Consider the following 22,089-nt stretch of genomic DNA (forward strand, 5'->3'; position numbering starts at 1 on the left):
TGCTCTTCTCCTATCTAGGCAACAAGTAGTAGTAATGTTCACTGTGTTGGAGCAATGGGCCACTGATTAGCCCAACAGACAGAGCCACTAAAAGTTAATTCATCAGCACATCCTAATTATATTAAAGCCCTTCAAGAGAAAAAAGCAGAGGAGAAACTTTTCGCAGGTGGACATGAAAGAGCTCTATTTCCTTTCTATATACAGGAACATAGAAACTGCCATACTGTGTCAGACCAGTGGTGTATCTACTCTAGTATTTTGTCATCCACAATGGCTAGTAGCAGCTGCTTCACAGCAAGGTGCAAGAAACAATGAAGTAGCAGTTACCGGGTAACCTGCCAAAAGGGAAAATTTCTTCCTAAACCTCAATATCAATTAGATGCCTGTATATGCCCTGAAGCATATGGACTTTTTAAACATTACTATTTTAACTCTTGGTGTTTGTTATCTACAAAACTATTTAATCCTTTTCTTAAATCTTTCTAAGTTCTTGACTTCAATATCTCATTTAATTATTTGGATCCCTATACCCCTGGCACCAATAAAGATAAAAATTAAATATAATACTCCAGCATTGGGGTACCAAGTTTGTAGAAATTTTGGTAGTGCCCAGAACCGCCCCCCCAACTCTGCCCCCCCAAAAACTCCACCACCCCCCCACCTGCCTAAGGCTCTGGGAGGGCATTTGGGTGGAGAGAGGAGGCCTGGGGTGCAGACCCTGGGTTGGGGATTAGGGTGCAGGAGGGATGCAGGGTGCAGGCTCTGGGAGTGAGTTTGGGTGCTGGGTGCAGGCTCCGGGCTGGGGCAGGGGGTGGGTGTGCGTGTGCAGGCGTGGGTGAGGGGTGCAGGCTCTGGGAGGGAGTTTAGGTGCAGGCTCTGGGAGGGAGTGCAGATGGCTGGGGTACAGGCTCTGGGAGGGAGTTTGGGTGTAGGCTCTGGGCTGGGGGTGGACTGGGGGTGTAGGAGGGAGTGAGGAGTGCAGGCACTGGGAGGGAGATGGGGATAGGAGGGGGTGCAGGGGCGAGGGCTGTGGTGGGACTGGGGATGAGGTGTTCATGATGCAGGAGGGGGCTCAGGGCTGGGGCAGAGGATTAGGGTGCAGGGGGATGAGGGCTCTGTCTGGGGCTGGGAATTAGGGGTTTGGGGCGTTGGAGAGGCTTGGGCAGAAGGCACGGTAAGGACCCTGCGACAGCAGTTGATGCTGGGAGCTGGCAGAGCAGATTCAGTGTGAGCTGCAGGCTCTAGGACCAGAGGAGGTGAGCGGGGGCAGCAAGTAGGGGCCGGGGAACACTCAGGGGAGGCACATGGGGGCGGCAGGTGGGGTAGGGGAAAGACCCGGCCCCAAACATTGAAAACACATAAGAAAAACAAGCAAGATTTGGCACTACGTTTGTAATAAAAAACAAATCAGTGGGTTTGGGATCTTTAAATACAACTACACACAGATCTATAAATAAATAACCTCTCTCACTCTGATTAGTAATGGATGCTTCATACAATATCACAGGGTCCCATCAGACAGTCCTTATTCATAGGAGTAGGCACCTAAACTATTCTAATATAAAAAGTTCCTTTGAAAGTACATGATCAGATCCTTAGCTGGTATAGTCTGATGCAGCTCCATTTACTTCAGTTCTTTACAGCTAGGTAAGGATCACTACGGTTGGTAACTACAACAGAATTAGGGCCAGATTTTTAGAGGAATCTAGCTGCCTAACAATGCAAATAGGTTCTCAGTGGTCTAGATAGGAGCCATGGGAGTAGGGCACATAGGCACTTTTGAAAATCCCACTGGCCACCTATCTGCCTCTTTGGGTACCTAAATACCTTTGGAAATCTGTCCCTCAGTGTGATATAGTACATATCACTATAATTAAGAGGTGTCACATTTAATTTTGCTAAAAATATTTGATTAAGATTGTTAAATGGAACAGAAATGTTAATTATTGGTAAATTATCACAGGCCTGCAGACAAATGTATACATAATAAATATATGACAGAGAGGTTGTGGGCAAGTTCTGTAGTCTAAAACTAGTCCAGTAGAATAAACCCTAAGTGTTCAACCATTATTTAGAGAGCAAAACTGACAATTCCAATTACAATTCTATAATAAATTTAGAAAAGTCTAAACAAGTCACACTGCCCCTCATGAAAGCCCTCCATCATGTGGTAGGATTGAAGTACTGACAGCGTTCTAAGGCTTTGCACTTGAAGACTGTGGGCTATATTCTCAGCTGGTGTATGTTGGCACAGCTCCATTGCCAGCAAAGTAGCTGTACCAATTGACAAAAGCTGAGGGTCTGGACTTGTGTATTTTCAGATTTTATTTGAGACGCCTAGTAAGCCATATTGATATGGAATGAGCACAAGACTGGAAGTCTAGAACATCTAAATTCTAATCCCAACTTTAATACAAATGCACTTAAGTCCCTTAAGGTTTCCAGTGCCTAACTTTAGATACTTTGGGCCAGATACTGGCCCCCACTAGGCTTCTTTTGAGTCATAAAGTTGGTTCAACCAACCAGATGAGAATTCCTAAGGTGATGCAAAGCTGATGTAGGTGGTGTGTCAGGTATATGGTTATGGAGAAAGGGCATAGCATAAGGAGTCCTGTGCTCTGGCATCCCCCAACTGACATAATGGACTTTGGGGTCATAACCAGTCTGTGCAAGTTAGAGCTATTCTAACTTATGTTGGGGGCAAAATTGGTGCTCAGTCAACTCCAGAATTGGAGGACTGTAAAGGTGGCATAAACCCACCTTTGCTCCCTGCTTCTACACAAAGTGGAGCTGGTCAGATTCAGAGATTCTTAGGCTTGATTTTCAGAAGTGCTGAGACACAAAACTCTACCTGAATTCAAAGGGAACTGAAAATCAGAACAGAAGTTTCTAAATCTAGAGTCCACTTTTGAAGGTGCTGGCCTTCTCTGCTTCAGTTTTGCCATCTGTAAAATGGGAGTAACAACACTTGCCAGTCTCATAGTGCTATACGGACTGATGTTTATGAAGCACTTTTAATCTTTAAAGTGTTACTATATGTAAATGCTAACAAATATTATTTCTAAATGTGAGCATTTGGCTGCATACATACTATTTGATGGTGATTTGGGGATTTTTGGTTTTGTTCTTTTTAGTTAACTTGGAAGACAATATTTCTGTAAGTTAGTAGGAAGAATGTTATGGCACCTTTACCCTTGTTTTTATACTGAAATTATAGTATAAGAAAATAATATTATATAGCTGAATAACAAGCATGAGATATATACAGAAAACACAAAAGAAAATCAAGTGATAAAAAAGTCAAACATGCTCAGATTGAGGGAAACTTCTTGACTTCTCTTTACGAGGTATCTATGGAGGTAGATTAGCACAGAGTGCAGACCAAGAAGCTGAGAAGAGCTGAGAACAAGTCACAGCTATTTCAGGGATTCAGATCAAATGCTGATATATTTAAATAGGCTGTATTCTAGATGGGAGGGTTTTCTTCAATGTCATTTTATTACACTGCAAGGGAGGAAAACAGACAGTTCAATCACAAAATCATAATGCTTAAGCAGCATGAAATCATAAAGCCAGCAACAAAACAGGTGAAGCATGCTACATTTGTGATTCATATGCTTCCTTTCACCCTAGAACTGTATTAGTATACTGATACCCCTAAATAGCCAGTCCCTGCTGGTCTCTCCCAGCACAAGAGGAACATTATCCATTTGGGTATACTTAACCGTACTGCATTCCATCATATAGAAACAATGCATGTGAACAGTTAAACTGTTTATTCAACTGTACATATTGGTTACAAGGTACAATAGGACTGTTGTTCAAACATGTACATAGAACACAATGCATACAAATAATCTGTGTGATCAGATTCCAGAAACCACTGGAGCACTAAATACTGTTATGATATAAGGTAATTTGGTAATTGTGTTCTACTACAGCCATCCAGCTATTTTTTAAATACTGGTATGAACTAAAATAGCAAATTATTTTTAAAAGCATACCCAAAAAACAGCAAGTTTAAGTCTGACATTTTATGTTCTAACATTTTCCTCCTACTATTTCATGATGCCAAGGTTAATATACTTCATTGAAAAGTTATGCCAGGGGTTCTCAAAAGTGATGTCTCCCACAGATTGTTAGCTCCATTATTTGACTGTTAACCCAGAGAGCAAACATTTCAGAGTCTTTACTCCCAACTTTATCATGGGACTCCCACATGGTCACACAGGAGTTGCCAGCCAAACTACTACACTAACTTCATAACAATCATTCAAAGGAAAGATACCAGGCCCAATTCATCTGTGCACTGCAACAGAGCTTAGTACAGAGGCCTTAAAGGGAAGGTGGAGGAATCACTTTGCACCACTTCTGTGCCTTCCCTGTCCTAGGCTAACTAGAGTCTCCTTCAGCCCCGGTGCAGTTTAGAGCAGCCCAAGAGCTACCCTAACTTGTACACAGCTGCCTATGGCCCCAAACTGTACTCCAGCTTCTAAGAATGCCACAGACACAGCCCTTGCGCAGGTTCTTGTGCAGGAAGATGGCACAGAGTCAGGATCTGCTCACTATCTTGCAGGATTCAACCTATACTGTGCCACCTCAGCAATGCCCATATCCTCCTAGTACAAATTCACTGCCTCACTTAGGGGTAAAATTTTCAAAAGCACTCAAGTGACTTGAGAATGGGATAAGGCTCTTAAGTCACTTTGGCGCTTTTGAATTTTTTTACCCCTAGGTCTCAAACATTATCATGTATTCATTACCATCTTAGCCATTAAATCAGCTATGCCAATCATTTTTAACTGTAATGAGATCCTCGAGCCAGGCACCAATAGAATGATATTTTAAGTGACTTTTTAGAGCTTGTAAAAAGTGCTGGATTGAAGCCCAAGCGCCTGAAGTAATTTCATTATCCATAGAACAGGTACAGCAGAAGCAGCAGAAGCTTTCCTCACAATGAACCCCAATATGCCTCAATCCTTCCTCATAGAGATCACCTTTGATTTCTGACTACTAATAGGAAATAGTACATTATACCTCAAAAATTAGTTTAATAATAGTTGAGAGCCTGTCTCAATATCTTCACATCTCCTGTAGACCTGTCTAAATCCAGAATATCTCCAAGGTGGGCAGTGGAGTTACTTCCAGATGTATGCAGCTGTAACTGTGATCAGAATAGGAATTAATAGCTCTACTTCTAATGTAAGCAATAATTTTAATACATTCAGATTTGTTAATCTTTTTTAGAATATCTGTTTGTCCCTATTAGTGGACATGAAATATTCTAGGATATATTGATGCAAATTTCTAAATTACTTTCAAGACAATTTCACTTCATTTTTAAAAAACAATGATGTGAATTAACTTTTACTGTGTAGCATAAATCCAAGACATATGTAGATATCTGGGGAAAACAAAATATCTATAATCCACTTTGTGCCAACAAGGACTTTTTTGTTGTAGTCAGGAAATTATTTCATTTTAATTTCTTAATTGGTGATGTATATATTTAAATATGTGAGAGCTAAATTTTCAGAATAATTTTTCCAGATTTTCTACATTTATGCCCACATATATTTGAAGGTAAGAACCAGAATTCCTAAAGTTTCTCTTTTTAGCTAGAAGATGGAGTCACTGTTTCCCTATCAATGTCTTCATCACATATACTATTATCTTGTCCAATATCTATAGTTATAGCCAGTTTCCCTCCACACCAACATCATCAATAATCTGATCAAAAGTTAAAACCGCTTCAGGATCACGAGGAAATGGCAATGTACAGCACAATGTATCTGTTGAAATATGCTCTATTAAATTGCTTGTTTTGTCTTTCTAGTTTATATATATGCAGCTTATAATTTACATATTTCACTTTTCAAGAGCTGATTTGATGCTAAAAAGTTAGTTGACAGTTAAGTGTACTTTTAAACCATGATCTTTTATGTAGCTCCTACGTCTAACCACTTGTCAAGCAGAATCATTGCATATAGTACTGCTGCCAGATGATTCAATGCAAATGAACAAAACAGTGCAATTTTGAATGATCCATTCCATCATCAAGTCCTTCTGGCAGTTGGAGGTTCAACCCCGAATGATGGGGTTGCATCCCTAACCATTTTGGCTAATAGTCATTGATAGATAATTCATGGAAGATATGTCCAATTCTTTTATTAATCCAGTTATACTTTTGGCCTTCACAATATCCCATGACAACAAGTTCCAAAAGAACTTCTAAACCGCACACAGTCAATCCCTATTCATTTTCTCCATACCATTTACAATTTTATAGACCTTTGTCATATCTCTCCTTAGTCATGTCTTTTATAAGAGGAACAGTTCCAATCTTTTTAATCTCTCCTCATATGGAAGCTGTTCCATACCCCTAATAATTTTGGTGCCCTTCTCTGTACCTTTTCCAGTTCTAATATATCTTGTTTGAGATGGGGTGACCATAACTGCACACAGTATTCAAGGTGTGGGTGTAGCATGGATTTATATAGTGGCATTATGGTATTTTCTGTTTTATGATGTCTCTTTTCTAATGGTTCCTAACATTCTATTAGCTTTTTTTTTGACTGCCACTGAGCACAATCTATGCACAATCACTCCAAGATCTCTTTCTTGAGTAACAACAACTAATTTAGACCCCATCATTTTGTATGTATACTTGGGATTATTTTTTCCAATGTGCATTACTTTGCACCCAATCAACATTGAATTTCATCTGCCATTTTGTCTCCCAGTCACCCAGTTTTGTAAGATCCCTTTGTAACTCTTCTCAGTCAAATTTGGACTTAACTATCTTGAGTAATTTTGTATAGTCTGCAAATTTTGCCACATAACTGTTCACTCCCTTTTCCAGATCATTTATGAATATGTTGAACAGCACGGATCCCAGTACAGATCCTTGGGGGACCCTGCTATTTACCCTTTTTGATTGTGAAAACTGACTGTTTATTCCTACCCTTTGTTTTCTATCTTTTAACCAATTACTGATCTCTGAAAGGACCTTTCCTCTTATCCCAAAATTCCTTACTTTACTTAAGAGCCTTTGATGACAGATCTTGTCAAAGGCTTTCTGAAAGTCCAAGTATGCTATTTCAACTGGATCACTCTCGTTCATGTGCTTATTGACACCCTCAAAGAATTCTAATAGATTGGTGAGATACGATTTCCCTTTACAAAAGCCATGTTAACCCTTCCCTAACAAATCATGTTTATCTAGGTGTCTGATAATTCTGTTCTTTACTATAGTTTCAACCAATTCATCAGGTACTGAAGTTAAGCTAACTGGCCCGTAATTGCTAGGATCGCCTCTGAAACCTTTTTAAAAATTGACTTTACATTAGCTACCATACAGTCCTCTGATACAGAGGCCGATTTAAGCAATAGGTTACCTACCACAGTTAGTAGTTCTGTAATATATCTGAGTGCCTTCAGAACTCTTGGGTGAATACCATTGGTCTTGGTGACTTGTTACTGTTGAATTTATCAATTTTTCCAATTCCTCTCTATTGACACCTCAATCTCAGACAGTTCCTCAGATTTGTCACCTAAAAAGAATGGCTTACATATGGGAATCTTCCCCATATCCTCTGCAGTGAAAACTGATGCAAAGAATTAATTTAGCTTCTCTGCAATGACTTTGTTTTCCTTGAGTGCTCCTTTAGCACCTTGATTTCTCAGTGGACCCAATGACTATTTGGCATGCTTTTTCCTTCTGATGTACTTCAAAAAAATGCTGTTAATTTGAAGAAAAACTAGCTAAAGACACAAACACTTCCTTGGCCTGCCTTATTATACTTTTACACTTGACTTGCCAGAGTTTTTGTTCTTTTCTATTTTCCTTGCTAGGATTTGACTTCCAATTTTTAAAGGATGCCATCTTGTCTCTAGCCACCCCTTTTGGTCTGCTGTTTAGCCCTGGTGGTATTTTTTGGACTTTTTTTATATAGGGTATACATTTAGTTTGGGCCTCTATTATGGGTTTTTTTAATAGCCTTCATGCAGTTTGCAGGCATTTCACCCTTGTGACTGTTTCTTTTAATTTCCATGTAACTAGCTTCCTCATTTTTGAAATAAAATGCTATTGTGGTGGGTTTCTTTGGCATTTTCCACCTGTAATGATGTTAAACTTAACTACATTATGGTCACTATTATCATTTAAGGGGAACTGGAAAAGAGGGTAGAGGGTGTCTCCCCACTGTTCAGAAGTTAGGAGCCCAACCCTTTGTCTGTTTTCCTTAAGAGATGCCACCCATAAATTCACTTTCGACTCTTGTCTATCAGGGAACCAGATCATCTCTGTAATGAGCCCCTGCACTGAACACCTCCCATGTTTGTTATCAGCTAAGTTGTGACATCTTGACCCTATCTCCTTATCTACCTCACTGGATCCCTATTCTGCTGTAGGAAAGATTAAAAAAAACCAACCCCTTCTTGACCAATCTGGCAGTGATGGAGGGAAGAATTTCCCCTCCCCAAAGAAAAGACATGACTGGCACAATCCCATAGCAAATAATAAAACTCATTGGTGGGCAGGTGGTTACTACTAGTCCATGATTGCTGAGAGAGAGAGAGAGAGAGATTCCCCTCTGGAATGCATCGGATATAAATGCCCTCCATTCCCCTTAGGGCACAAGCTGAGTCCACCTGCTCTGGACATTTCCTGTTCCCCACTTGGAGTCACTCAGGCAAATCCATCCCTCTTTCTCCTCCCTTGTAACCCAAATGCAGTACATACCGTTAAAAGAGCCCCATACTCTTTTTCCTGCTGCCCAGAAGAAGAGTCACTACATTCCATTCACTATCTTCATCTGAATGTCACTCTTTGGATCCAATCCTGCTCCCACAGAAGTCAACAGCAACTCTCCCATTGGGATCACTACGTATGTGTGATTCACTAATCACTTCACTCTTCCAGCTCAAAAAGGGGTAGCACACTCTTTTTGCAGCATGGTGCATTAGAGATTTTTGTAGTTTAGAAATACTTCAGTTATATCTCCTGGAAACTAGCAGTGTTACATCAAAAAGTGCAGCAAGCAAAAACAGAGTTTTGAAAAGAGCAGAAAACAAGGAATAGAGAATGTGTGCTTTCCATATGTTTTGGATACAGGTGTGACAAGGAAGAAAAGGGAGTTTCAAACTCCATATGGGAGTACTTGAAAAATAGCATATTGGAAGGTTGATATACCAGGTGACATCATCAGCTCCAATAGTAAATAAGCCACCATTTACCAACATACTAACTATTAGCACTTCATGAAATGAGTGATCAATCTTAGAAAAGCTGGTTCATGAGCTACTAATATCACAGAAAGACAACTAAACAAAAGGTTACTGTAGTCCTATGAAGGGAATTTGTATAGACCCTTTTAAATCTGCTGATGCACTTGGGGAGTAAATGTATCAGTGATGAATTAAAAAGTCTATACTGAAGTAAACATTTTAGTGTATTTGAGAAGAAGGGATAAGTTAACAGAGATTCACATTTTTTAAGGGCAGATGAGGTCATCTACTTCTTCGTAGCTGTTTCTCTTCCTGTAGAATCTTCTAATATTTTTGCTTACTTTTATTATCTATCATGTACGATACACCCACTCTACCAATGGGTCAGCGGGTTCTCCCAGGTACAAAAGCACCTTTTCAAGAGAAAACCACAGCACCAGTATTTTTTTCTAATTGGGGAGTTCCTTTGAAGTTTTTATATGAGAGGATTTGAAAACTGTACAGTCCCATTCTATTAATCATTGGTTTTTAAGATGGATTTTATTCATTGGAGCAAATTTATTTTTATTTATTGAGTAGATATGTCATTTTTAAGACATGTTATACAAGTTCTCTTTATGAAATTCATTAAAATGAAATCATTTCCTTCAGAAACTCAGAAACTGTTATATAGTTCCTCACTCCTTTTGGCTGTTGAGAAGCATGGATTATATGAATTGCACCACCCACAGAGTTTACTTAAATTGAGACATTCATACTGTGCTTTCATCCAGAAATATATGGGCCTGTAGCAGTTAAACAACCTAATACCATATGGGTTATGTAAATAAAAGAAAAGTGTGAGAGTACTGATGTCAGTATGTCACCATCATTGTCATTTCTTATATTTAATTATGTTGTTCTTTAACAGAGACAATGAGTAATTCACACCAATAGAGTTGGGCCTGTTAACACCAAGTCTAAACATGGCTGAATGCTTTTGTTCTAAAAGGCTATCTTTGTGAATGGCATTTTATGAACCATACTGTTATATTACATTTCCACAACTATTTAAGTGGTACATGACCATTCTAAAATTAATTAATGGCTTTAATCCTTAATCACAAGCAAGATATTTTCAGCAATCATGCACTCCCTGACACACTTGTCCCTGACAAAACAATATTTCCTGCCAGTCTATGACAATCTATTCCTGAAATCATGCACTTTCTGGCAGCAACAAAGTGAGCAATCAGAAGAGAAATCCCAATGAAAAAAAATCAGAATTTTCTCAGTAATAACTGCAGGGTACATTTTCTTGCCTTGTCTCCCTCTGTGTTTGAAAGCTGTTAAGACTTAATGGATGGGGTCCAGTTTTCTTTACATTGCTTGTACTTTAAAGTACAGCAAGCAAACCACCACTCAAAATTCACACCAATACATTCGTGAGATCTCAGGACCTTGTCACCACAGATGCTTAAGCCGTCCCATATGAGAAAAATGCTTTGCAGTTATCCAGTGAAGTTAGCCTGACCAACTGCAGGTTCAAAATGTAAATTTTTTCATTTCTTCTAGGTTTAAATTTACCAATATCTGAAGCATATTTAAGCATAGCAAGACAAACACTGTTGACAACTGAGCATATTCATAGAATTGTAGAAACGTAGGGTTGGAAGAGACTTCCAGAAGTCATCAAGTCTAGTCCCCTGCACTGCAGCAAGACCAGATAAACCTAGACCATCACTGACAGGTTTTTGTCCACTGTTTTTAAAATGCTCCAATGATGGGGATTCCACAACCGCCTTTAGAAGACTATTCTAGTATTTAACTATCTTTATATTTAGGATTTTTTTCCTAATATCTAATTAAGTCTTCCTTGCTGCAGTGACTGAAGTCATTACTTCTTGCCCTATCTTCAGTAGGCATGGAGAACAGTTGATCACAGTCCTCTTTGTAATAGCCCTTAACATATTTGAAGTCTGTTATCAGGTCCCCTGTCTTCTTTTCTCAAGACTAAACATGTCCAAATTTTTTACTCTTTCCTCATAGGTCAGGTTTTCTAAATCTTTCAACATCTTCGTTGCTTTCCTCTGGAATCTCTCTAATTTGTCCACATCTTTCCTAAAGTGTGGCACCAATAACTGTACGTGATACTCCAACTGAGGCCCCACCAGTGCTGAATAGAGTGGGACAATTATCTCCCATGTCTTTCATACAACACCCCTGTTAATACACCCCAGAATTACATTAGCCTTTTCCACAATTGCATCACATTGTTAAATCATTCAATTTGTGAACCCACCTCACGAGTTTTCCTCATATTTTAGTTGTGCATTTGATTTTTTTTCCTTAAGTGAAGTACTTTGCACTTGTCTTTATTGAATTTCATTTTGTTGATATCAGACCAATTCTCTAGTTTGTCAAGGTAATTTTGAATTCTAATACTGTCTTCCCAAGTACTTGCAATCCCTCATTGCTTATAAAATCTGCAGATGACACCAAGCTTACACTCCACTTGATTATCCAATTAGTTTATGAAAATATGGACTAGCACCAGGAGATAGCCCTGTGGGACCCCACTAGATACATCCTCCCAGTTTGTCAGCAAACTATTGATAACTATTATTCAAGTACAGTCTTTCAATCAGTTTAGAGTAATTTCATCTAGACCACATTTCCCTAGTTTGCTTATGAGTATACCATGTGAGACTGTGTCAAAAGCTTCACTAAAATCAAGATGTATCATGCCTTATTACTTCCCCCCCATCCACTAGGCCAACAACCCAGTCAAAGGTTGGTTTGGCAAGACTTGTTCTAGACAAATTTTATGCTGGCTATTTGTTAAACCCTATTAACCTACAGGTACTTACAAATTGATTGTTTAGTCATTTGTTCCAGTATCTTTTCAGGTATCACAGTTAGGATGATGGGTCTATAAGGCCCCGGGTCCTCTTAGTTCCCCTTTTTAAAGATAGGTACTATGTTTGCTCTATTCCAGTTGTCTGGGTCTTCACCTGTCCTCCATGAGTTCTCAAAGATAATTGCTAATGATTCCAAGATTGCTGCAACTAGTTCCTTAAGTATGCTAGAATGAATTTAATCAGGCCTGGGCTGTCAGGACGAGGACACGGGCAATCGGTCCTATTCATTAGAGCCAAAGCCCATCCTAGTCATTAGAACCAAAGGTCAAGCCAAGACTCAGGGCCAGACTCAGGAGCCAGGAACCAGAGCCAATGATCAGAGCCAGCAGCTAAGCAAGGGAACAGGAGCAGCAGAGGGCAGGAACAGACTGGAACAAGTCTGAGCTAGGAGCAATCACAGCTACCAGCATAAGCATTGACCAGCCAATGACCTGCTACAGCTGCTGCCAGTGAGCTTAAATGGAGACCTGTTGATTCCTTTCAGCTAGTTGGGTGTGTTGGCCAATCAGTTGATTCTACTGCAAAGGTTAAGCCAGGTTGCTTCAGGCTCAGTTGAGGAAACTCAAACCCATGGTTTCTGATGCTACTAACTTGAATATATCTAAATATTCTTGTACTGGTTCTTTTCCTATTTTGGCTTGCATTCCTTCCCCCTTGTTAATATTAATTGTGGTGAGTATTTGGTCACAATTTACCTCTGTTAGTGAAGACAGAAGCAAAACAGGCATTAAACTCAACCATCTTGATATGCTCAGTTATTAGCTCTCCTTTCCCAGTAAGCAGAGGACCTACATTTCACTAGATGTTTGACATTAGCTACAATATAATAGAAGGGGTAAACTGTTATATGCATAACAAAGATATATTTGTTCCACTGTCTGATATTTGTGCAGGAAGATTTCATTATAACCTAAAAGGTTGTGTAGTTTGATGCATGAAAGATTAGTCATTTAGGGTATGTCTACTCTGCAATTAAACCCCTGCAGCTGGCCCATGTCAGCTGACTTGAGCATGCTAGTGCTGGGGCTTCTGAGATGTTTAATTGTGGTGTAGACACTTGTACCCCAGAGTCTGGGGTCTAGCCAAAGCATCTACACCACAATTAAACAGCCCCATGCCTCAAGCCCCATAAGTCTGAGTGAGCTGACATGGGCCAGCTATGGGTGTTTAATTGCAGTGTGGACATATTCTTGGCAGAACAAACTTTATTGTGTTACTTCCCAAAAAAGACATTTACCCACATCTGTCGTTCAAAAGGCTGCATCTTTTATAACAATGTTAGCAAAAGTCAGGATGGTGACTCTACCCAAGTTAAAAATAGAACATTGCTATTACTATTATACTGTACATAGGAGGAAATTCACTGTCGGGCAAATCTTTGCACAACTACATGTTCATTCTATGGTATACATAAAAGGTTTAGTCTATTAGCTTCTCTTTTTTTTTTTTTCCTTTTTTTTTTTGTAGTTAATACTGTTGTTTGAGCTGTCTGCTACCTTTGTTTGTGCTAATACAGCTAAAATTGTTAATATAATACCCCAGAAGTAAAAAGCTGAATTACCAAGCTCAGCATTTTTTATTGTTGCATTGTTGAAGCCCATTCATATAGTATGTGTAAGGAGACACATGCATTATTGCATAACATTCTTAATTGCACCTCACTCTGCAGGATTCCATTGGAAACTCTGCATGTTGTACCTTTATAAGAAATATTATGTTGGGAGAATTTAGAGAAGCAGAAAGCTGGTAAACAAATAGCCATTGCACAGAGATATTATGCATTGTGCATTAAATCTAAATCTTTCAGAAGATTATCAAGATTTTTAGTAAAGCAATTCCAAAGACACTGACTCATCTGCTTATTATATCTAGTACAGTACGTGCCTTTACTTTGTTCCTGAAAAGGAAATATGCTACCAGCCTTAGTTACAGCTACTGCTTCCATGCGTCTAAAAATTGTCAAGATATTCTTTCAGCCATAGACACACACATTTTTCAGATTTGAAATTATTTAAAAATCGGAGGGTAGGAGGGAGACTCTCCAGTCTGGACTATATTGGATAAGTAATCGAGTGTATTCACTGTGATTGGAGGAGAGAAAGTGGGACATGGAATTTTGTTATATGTCTATATTCTCTCATTCTTAGATAATTACGAGGTTATAAAAGTTCAGCTGAGTGGTGTTAGAAGGCACATGCACACTATAGAGGCAGAGAATCTCATTCAGAGATCTGTTTGGATTTTTCATGGAATTTTGTTATATGTCTATATTCTCTCATTCTTAGATAATTACGAGGTTATAAAAGTTCAGCTGAGTGGTGTTAGAAGGCACATGCACACTATAGAGGCAGAGAATCTCATTCAGAGATCTGTTTGGATTTTTCACTCAAAATTAGTATAGGAGTAAATCACAGGCTCAGCAGTTATTTGCAAGTTATTGATATGCTATGTAAGGTTCTGTCTTACCGCAAAGAAATTTTTTCATGAAAAAGGCATTAAATTAAGGGCCCAGATCATGTCCCCCAGAGCTGTGTTTTGATGCCACTCCCCCATGTATGGATCTCTCTCTCAGTACCACAGGTAAGTGGGAGAGGGTCAGCCACTACCATGGCAATGTCCGCTCCCCTCCACCTCAGACCCTGGAGAGAGGTCTTTCCTGGGTCAGGCTTTATGTTGCAATTGAGGATGGAGAAGGGCATGGAATAGGGGAGAATATATCCATCCTGCTACCGCCCCATTGAGATTTGTCAGAAAAGATAAGGTATCAGCTATATTACTCTTTCCTTGTTCCTTGGCCTTGTTCCACACTAGGAAATTATATTTTTCATGGGGAACATACCAGTTTCAATTAACTTTCTTTGGGAAGGTTTCTCAGGTCCAGGATGAAATTCCTGGTCAAAATGATATTATAGATAGATAGAGATATAGCTATATCCATCTCAGAATAGCCAATAGCCTGGTAGCTAGCGCACTCAGATGGGAAGTAGGAGACCCAGCTTCAAGTCTCTGCTCTTCCTGAGTCCTGGGGGAGGTTGAGCCAGAAATGGAGAAGCAGAAATGAAGGAATGCTGAAGGATGGACCAGCAGGGGAGATAGTCTCAATGCTTTAAGTGTGGAAAGGTCAGATGCAATAGGCAGGTCGGTCCCTTGAAGAAGATGACTTGCTGTCAGAGCTGCCCTGGGGATCCCCCTGTACATAGAATTTCAGTGTGTGGAGGGTGCTGTCGCAGGTTGTATTTACTCTTTTGGATTTTCAATAAGGCTTGTGGGCCCTCCCCTTATTGCTCCCTGGACCTGATCCAAAGCTCCCTGAAGTCAATGGAAAGATGCCCAATGGGTTTTAGGTCACACTCCTTATCTTTAGCTAGATACCTCTACAGGATCTGAGCCAGATGAAAAGAGTTCCATGAAGATAGCTGATGTCCTCTCAGTCCATACAGGATGGGACATATGGTGAGATCCTCCATGCAGTTAATCTAGGGGAGATATTTATTAGTATATTTAGTCTCATAGGACAAAATCCTGCAATCTTCAGTCCTTACTCAGACAAAATAACACTGCTTTGATGCCAACAAGAGTGTTTCCTGTATATGGATATTCTATTCTGCATAGGTTCTTATACAGCACTCATCTAGTATCTGAGCACCTATCAAGGGTTGGCCCATAATTAATAGAAGACACTGTCAGACACTATAGACACCAGTGCAGAACAACAAATACATAATAAAAGGAAAAAGATTTATAAAAACAGAGAGAAATATTTCATTCACTTGTAGTCTTTCCCCCTGTCCCCAATAGATAGCTAAATCAAACAAGCTCTTTATTTAGCAGTTTGCAGATGCAAAATGAATAGCTTCCATAAATCAATTTAAAAAAAATGATTTTGTTGAAGAAATAACTTTAGTATAAAACAAAGAAATGCATTTTTAGTTAAAATCCTGCAGCCAGTACACATTTATTTGTACTTCAATACATTGACAACATATTAGACATTAAAGATTGTTAAAATGTATTTTAGTGATTCATTTGGAACTCAGCATTCCCTCAGTTTGATTCTTAGCACACAAATGTATGAAGTATTACCTTAACAGTCTGCCAGTTAGTGCAATACTGCAATGCTAGAACAAGCTTGCTTTGCTACAGTAGCCATTTCCTTACACATTTCAACTGTGCAAAGTGCAAACACTCAGAAGTATCAATATCTGCAGCTGCTGAATTTTTTTATGTAGTCACATTCTCTATATTATAACAGAATGTACTACATAGAGAGTTTCTCTCCCATTTTTGCTGCATAATACCTAAATATGACTGTACTCTTAACAAGTGGATTAAGGCCTGTAATGCTAGTATTCTTTCTGTGAATGTGGTATCTAAGCAGAGTAGGCTGTGAATGAAATTGCATGGATGTTAGGGGTTGGGATTCAGGAGGACTAACAGCAGTGTGTGGGATAATATACTCTTTCCTAAGCATCACATTCATCTGAAAAGTGTTAGATCTATATAACAAAAACTGAGCACAAGCCAATGATTTGTCAAAACACTGCAAAGAAACCAAAATATTTATGCCGAATATGCATTGAGCTCCAGTATACTCTATTATCTCACAAATCTTGCTGTGAACTGTATTTAAGATCACTGAAATGGACTTTTTACATCATTAGCCAGACCCCTCTAGCACTCCTTTTTCTTCAATACCACACAGCCACACAGTTATAAGTCCTCTGGTATTTTCCCCCCTCCCCATTGCAGAAAGGCAGGCAACTCATGAAAAACCAAGCCTGAACAAAGCAGATAGACTGGATCAAATATAAACCAGAAGGCTGGCTTTATTTTTTCTATTTTCTTCATCGTTGACTGTGTCTTGTGTCACCGCAACAACTCTCGTATCAGGAAGGTTCAACGGCCCTTCTTTTTGTCCTCCTTTAATACCAATTCTGATTGGCTATTGGGCAACATAGGCCTTACTCTCTTATGCACTGTATTTGTGCAGCAACTGTGGTATTGATCTGATTAACAAGACAAACGCAGCTTCATATAGATATGGATAATTCAGCAAAACAGGCCCATTCTGAAATTACTATTGCTATCAAGGGGAGATTAATACCCTTCTGATGCACTCCTTTCAGCAACTCTCCTTTGATTCATTGATATCAGAGGACAAATTAGTGCAGTACATAGCCAAACAGTATGATATTAAAATTGGACATTGTTCTGCCTCTGATATCTGAAAATAAAGTAGCAGATGGCTTTTTTATTAAATGACTCATGTCAGAGCAAAAAACAGAACAATCCAAGACATCTTTTTGTTGGAAGTTGCTCTTACTTTTTTGGTTCTATATCAGGATCAAAATCTTTGATGTAAAAAGAGATTACATTTTACAAGAAAAGGTCAAAACATTTAGTGCTGAGTAGAAGATAACAGACTTTACAACTTTGTGTGTTTTGGCTCTGTAACATTAGAGAGCAAAACAACATTATGCTGAAAGAGATATGGTGAAGAAGCAAATGCTGACCAACTTATGCATGAGTTTTTCAAACTAGATCATGTGCCACACACATATTCAACTTTAAAAAACTGCCATTTTATTCATAAAAGTTACTAACAAAAATAATTGGTTTTCTTTTCCAGTTAGCCTGGTTATCAGGGCTTGATCCTGAGCCACTGAAGATAATGGAAGTTATACCACTAATTTCAGCTGGAGCTGGATCAGTCCATAGGAGATTGAAACCAGTGGACAGTATTCCAAGTAATTTGGTTTCTGTGTTGGGCCTGAACTTGCTCCCACTGAAATTAATCGGAATTTTACTATTTTTACCATTGACTTCAATGGGAGCTGTATGGAACTCAATGTCTTCCTTGTTCAAATGATCTTTTCCTATGATATTGACAAGGAGTTGATAACACTTGTTCTATCACTCTGTCACCACAGATACTGGATTCTGATTTTAAATTACATTATGAGGTTTGAAGGCCCATATTCACCTTTAGAGACAAGTTCCTCTGCATAGGAACAGGTCATTCTGCAGCTGCCATTAGGTGTCCTCTTACTGTGATGTCATGTTCACCCATGCAAACCTATAATGTACACTGGAGGAGATTGTTAACTAAGGAATATGGCCTATTAGCATTGATGTGGACACAGCAGCAAAATAAGGACAGACACATGCATGGAATTAAGTGGCAGGCTGCAATTTTTATTAAACTTTTAGTACACGGGAGTGGCACTACCAGTCCATCACCCAGACTCTTATACCAAGTGTTTGTTTTGTTCCATTGCAGGGGTTACAGGGCACCTTACCACATAACCCATAACTGGCACTAGGGTTACAGGTTATAACGTAAAGAGCCCTGACACTGGCACAAGGGTTACAGGGTTCCTTACCATATATCCTAGCACAGGATAGGCTCTCCTCAACCTCCCCTGCAGGACTCAGCTCTCTCTCTTATTAGTGTTTTTCAGTTCACCTCATACAAGTACCATAGTGCAATCTCTTTACTGTGAAAGTGCAACTTATAATTGTAGATTTTTTTTGTTACATAACTGCACTCAAAAACAAAAGAATGTAAAACTTTAGAGCCTACAAAGTCCACTCAGTCCTACTACTTGTTCAGCCAATAGCTAAGATAAACAAGTTTGGTTACATTTATGGGAGATAATGCTGACGGCTTCTTATTTACAGTGTCACCTGAAAGTGAGAACAGATGTTCGCATTGCACTTTTGTAGCCAGTGTTGCAAGGCATTTACGTTCAGATGATGTTGTAAACAAGAAGCAGGCAGCATTATCTCCTGCAAATGTAAACAAACTTGTCTGTCTGAGTGATTGGCTGTAGTAGGACTGAGTGGACTTGTAGGCTCTAAAGTTTGACATTGTTTTGTTTTTGAATGCAGGGTTTTTGGTACATAATTCTACATTTGTAAGTTCAAATTTCATGATAAAGAGATTGCACTACAGTACTTGTATTAACTGAATTGAAAAATACTTTTTTTTATTTTTACAGTGCAAATATTTATAATAAAAAATATAAAGTGAGCACTATACACTTTGTATTCTGTGTTGTAATTGAAATCAGTATATTTAAAAATGTGGAAAACATCCAAAAATATTTATGTAAATAGTATTCTATTATTGTTTAACAGCACAATTAACTGAGCAATTTTTCTAATCACACTATTAATTTTTCCAATTGTGCAATTTTTTTTAATCGAGCTATTAATTGTGATTTTTTTTTAATCGCTTGACAGCCCTAGTTGGAACTAATCTCTATATCCAATTTAGAGGAATCTTTAAAATTGTGCTAGGGTGCAACTAGGGGACAAATTCTGAAGTCTATACTCAATTTATAATCAGTCTTTACTAGGTAGAGTTTCAGGGAGTGTTTTACCTCATGAAGGACTGAAAAAAACTGAATTAAGAACCTCAAGATCAGGACCAAACTTTGGAAACAAACAGTGAATATACTATACAAACTCAGTAGAGTTAATTCATTGAATAATGTGGTTAGAATTCTGTGTGTGGAGATGGGAAGATGAGAGAGGAGGTAGAAATATCTATATCTATATATTAACCTGAAACAGACTAGTCAGAGTATAGAACTAAAAACAGATTCATAGAAATTGACTGCTTGGAAAACAACACCACCTCAGTACAGAAATTACAAGACTATTGCCAAGTGCATTAGCATGCTGCAATAAAACCCCTCTGAACAGGATGCTGTTTCCCACAAGTTGGATTTTGCACCACTGAGTGCCAGGTTAGTGATTTGTTCCACATTAATCACAGCAGCCTGTTAGTCCTGTGTCTTAATATTCAGGGTTAGCAACCAGGATCCCTCCTTACACTTTCCACTTAATTTTTATGTATTTCTTTAATTTTAAGAGAATAGGTCCAATCAGGCTCCCCTGTTACATTTACCCAACACAAATAAGCCAGATATAATAGGCTATTTAAACCTTCTGTGAACTATTCGGGGGGCCTTATTTTTTTATCTATACCTTGTATACCATTCTCTGCTAAGAGAGGAAGTTTTATTTGCCTTTTCTAGCATTCCGAGCTCAATATGACTTTGTAATTTTTAATGCACACACTTGATGTGGAGCAAATATGGGCAATTACAGACTTGTTTAGAAGACTAAAAAAAATTACAAGTTACTTAGTAACATTCTTAGAAACATATTACACTAAGGAAGTCCTAGAGGCCCAGACTGAAACTGTAATATCACCAGGTTTTTGTGATTTTAGTCTTTTGTGGAAGATATTTGGTTGATAGATTCATATAATTTTTGCCATATCCATTCCAATGCTATCCAAACCATAACAAAAATATATATGTAGAGATTAGAAAATACAGGATAAATCTTTACATTAGTTGCTTTTCCCCTTACCTTGGAATATCACATAATCCATTGAAAATACATAATTGTACCAATTATGTTCCATACAGTGAAAACTTCTTCTCACAAGATAAAAATTGATTTGCTGAGTTCTATCAGCAACTTCTCTATCATCAGGCTAATCTGAACTATTGACCTGTTGAATTGCAGTGATAGAAGTCACACTGTATCTTAATAGCAACAGTACAAGTTTTAGCTAATCTAACAACAATCAGGTATTTTGTTAACAAAAAATAAATGCTTTGCTAAGCTTGTAAACAAAGACTTGGGAGAAGAGTAGAGGGTTTCAAAGCACACAGCAGTAAACCTTAGTGCTTATTTTCTGAAAAGCTGCAGTATTCAGGTCCTTTTCAGCTGCTAAAAGATTGAAGAATGACTTGGAACAGAACAATAACGTCAGGAGGACTAGGAAGTACACACTAGGCAGCCATAAGAACATCATCTGACTTGTACTGGCAATTGATTTCAATGGAATTGAAACTACCTGTCAAGGTCAAGAGTGTTTTCTTGACAGTATGAACCTCTGTGCCAAGCATAACTATGCAATGATCATTTGTTTTTGAATAATATGTCCAAATACCAGATCATGGAGATACAGTACTTAAAGTTTTGTCCATTTTTAAATAATTTTCTTAACGTCCTAAATAATATTGTTATTGTTGCAGAATAGTTTTACTGAACATTCTCCCCAGAAGAATTCAGTAATACCAATACAGATTTCAGCTTTATTCTTTCCACTAAATAATAAAGCCAACTTTATCAGACACCAGATTAATTGATTTTCCAAATTGTTTAATTCAGCCCCTGAACCAAAAAACCCCAAACAATTATTTGCTCAGCTGTAATGCTGAGTGACTCCTACAAGGGGCTTAATCTCCTGTTGGAGTAGAGTGCACCCAGCTTATTTTAGTCTTGTATATTTATAAATAGCTCCAAGTATGACTATTATTTTTTATTTCTGCCATATGATATGTGTGCAGTGCTCTACAGACAAACAGAAGACACATCTCTGCCTTGAAATGCTGAAAATCTAGGGGCTCGACTCTGAGTGGTGATGGAGATTCTCCACCCCTGTCTAATGTACCTCACATAACTCATTTTAATCCCCAAGTTACATGTTTACATCATAAAACAGATTACAGGAAGGAAGGGAGGAAGAAATCCCACATCATTTTATATTTCCTACATTAATAATAATTTTGTGTCACTCATTTTGTTTTTTTGTCTCACGTTGTCCTTCCCATTTGGGCCATGGTAGCTTAGGTGGCATGGCACCTACAATTTAAAGGCCCTAGATTAGATATAGCACAAGAATGAGTGACAAAGGGAGGTACTAAAATAAAGATCACAGGTTATTGTGCCTCAAATCCAGGTCCCACTGAAGTCATAGGCAATAGTCCCATTGACTTCAATGGGTTAAGGATTTGGCCCTATTGGCAAACATGCTTTATTAGACACACAATTCAAAAATAAAAAGAAACTTTGCTTAACCTGTAGTAGTTGACAATAATTAATCATTAATGTAACCCTTCTGCTAGGTGCAGCAAGCAACAACCAGGGCTGGGTT

General features: G+C 38.5%; 1 long non-coding RNA gene across 5 annotated transcripts in view; it reads right to left on the minus strand.

Moving 5' to 3' along the window:
- The window catches only part of LOC120384534, a 128,952-nt gene that overhangs the window by 88,726 nt on the left and 18,137 nt on the right, over window positions 1-22,089 (minus strand). For all 5 annotated transcript variants that reach the window (XR_005588936.1, XR_005588937.1, XR_005588939.1 and 2 more), the window contains exon 4: window positions 15,501-15,604. This is a non-coding gene — a long non-coding RNA (uncharacterized LOC120384534). The remainder of the gene's footprint in view (window positions 1-15,500; window positions 15,605-22,089) is intronic.

Source organism: Mauremys reevesii, linkage group 16, assembly GCF_016161935.1.
Source record: "Mauremys reevesii isolate NIE-2019 linkage group 16, ASM1616193v1, whole genome shotgun sequence".
NCBI lineage: Eukaryota > Metazoa > Chordata > Testudines > Geoemydidae > Mauremys > Mauremys reevesii.